This window comes from Montipora foliosa, chromosome 10 (assembly GCF_036669935.1).
Source record: "Montipora foliosa isolate CH-2021 chromosome 10, ASM3666993v2, whole genome shotgun sequence".
In the NCBI taxonomy this organism is placed as follows: domain Eukaryota; kingdom Metazoa; phylum Cnidaria; class Anthozoa; order Scleractinia; family Acroporidae; genus Montipora; species Montipora foliosa.
Genome location: NC_090878.1, coordinates 31,877,950 through 31,880,131, shown reverse-complemented (window position 1 = coordinate 31,880,131; position 2,182 = coordinate 31,877,950). Strand labels below are relative to the sequence as shown.

General features: G+C 35.7%; 1 protein-coding gene across 1 annotated transcript in view; it reads left to right on the top strand.

Annotated features, from left to right (window-relative positions):
* Nucleotides 1-694: 694 nt before the first annotated feature.
* The window catches only part of LOC137973908 (adiponectin receptor protein-like), a 15,344-nt gene continuing 13,856 nt past the window's right edge, over nt 695-2,182 (top strand). Inside the window, exons 1-2 of the mRNA XM_068820805.1 lie at nt 695-767; nt 846-1,051. The gene's annotated coding sequence lies outside the window, so the exon portion shown is untranslated. The remainder of the gene's footprint in view (nt 768-845; nt 1,052-2,182) is intronic.

Here is a 2,182-nt window from a genome sequence, read left to right as displayed (position 1 = left end):
AAAGCTACAGTTCTAGCTTTGCCATAATAATAACATCGGGAGAATTATGGTAGATTATCTACAACATGAATGTGGATTTGGAATAGAAACCGGTAGCAGGTAATTGCACGTGTTGCACGTGCGATTGAAAACCGTGACAGCTTGTGAAAGCACATGCAAGTTGCGCATAAGGGATAAGCTACATTTTAGTTGTGTAAACGTTTCAGATATTGAAATTATTTTTCAAGCCATATATATTTTGATCTAATGTGGCGTTTATTAAATTCTCAATTTTTTCGCATTGCATAAGCCGGTATCGGATTTTTAATATTTCATAAGCTTTGCCAGAAAGCTTAATTCATTGAATATATTCCTCACAGCCAAGACTGGCTTGGCAAATAGCCTATCCAAATTGCTACGGTATAGACGAAAATAACTTATTTCAAAAGACTTAAAAATAACGGCGGAGCTCTTTATGACCACACCAGAGGCAATTGGGCAATTGCCAAGTGAGAACATTATAATACGTTTGATTGAGGCTTTTGAGGGATTCCGCTAAAGCCACGTTCGAAGCCTGAAATGTTTAAAGCGAAACTCGAGTTTTCGAGTAATTAAATTAAAACAAATAAAAGAAAATATCAAATACGAGCTATAGTAAACAACCTGCTTTTAACTGAAAATGTTTTCATTTTCATTTCTTTTTTATTCCTTGGGCGAAAAGTGTAAAGCAAACTTTAGTAGTTTTCTCGTCATTTCAACAATTTCAAGGATAAATGCATTCATATTTGGTAAACTACGTTTTAATCATTTATTACTTGCGACATCCTGTTGTGGTATTATGCGTCATATTAAAATTGTTTCTTTAGGCCTTCGACGATCGTTGTTATTCATCGAAATACTTGATATTCAGAATTCTAATTCGTGCTCCAAACTGAAGTCCTTAAGCACGGTTTTCGTAGCAGCCGCTGGAATCTGACCCCATATAACTATATTGTTGTAAGGTGGACTTCATCGACAAACGAAGCACTGAGGAACGTCCCATACCAGAGACATGAAGGCGCCGTTCCCTACGGTAAGAAGATCACCTGTAAATATCGCGTAATTAAATCTTGACTTGTGTTATTTTCAAAGCTTTAACGAAAAATTAACTCTAACGATGAAATTCGGTGTCACGTGGGGAATAACTATGATTTACGATAGTTTCCTTGCTGAGTTTGGCAGGGTTTTCAAGTATAAACGCGCCGATACCGGGAAAAACGTTCCAAGTTATGAAATAAAAATTCATTTAGCGTCAATAGACTTCCATAAAACTATTGTAAACAAGTGAGTTGAGCCAAATATCTTTGGTTTCGTTAAACTCAATGTATAATCTACTAGATCGCGGTCGCTAATTGGCAAGAATTATGATTTTATCGAATCGCACAAGGACAGTCGGTAAACCTCGCTGTTAAATGTAATCGTATAACATTTGAACAATTACCGACATTTCCTAAACCTTTTCGTAATTTAGGACTCCAGGCACCGTCGAAATACAACTCTTTTCAACCGGAAAAGTATTTAAAAACCTGAAAGCAGCGATAAGTTTCACCAGTTCATTCAAGTAAATGTGTTTATATAATACCCGCAGAGAGTTTAAAGATGTCTTAAGGAAACCTTCATTTTCCGCTTTCTTCAATTGTCTGCATTTCACAGGAAATTATTTCTCTCATTCCAAGTTGGTTATTAATAGTTATCAATATAGAGTTGAAATGGGGCAGTTTTCGTTGAAGCAAAAGCAATTCAGTCAGTGGTACTCTGCATAATAATTTCATAATGCATAGTTCAAGACAGATTTTAAGTCATGACTTATTTATTTGGTACCAGGCTAAAGACAACCAAAAGAAGGTTCACTGCTTTTGTGAAAACGATTTTCAGACAGAATCTGTTAAAATTTTATAAAAAATGCATTTATGGACCTGATTCATAAATGGCGGTCAATTTATAATTCTTTTGTCGAAGTGCAAATTAGCCTACTAAGCCTCGATACCATACAGTGAATTGAAAAGAATTCTTGCTCTAAAATGAGGCTTGGTAGGCTAATTTGCACGTGGGCAAAAAAACTATAAATATGACCGCCATTTATGAATAAGGTCTATACGTCATTAGCTCAACAACCTATCACGTCCACTAAAATCGATCACGTGCTTGTGGTTTAAACCCCGAT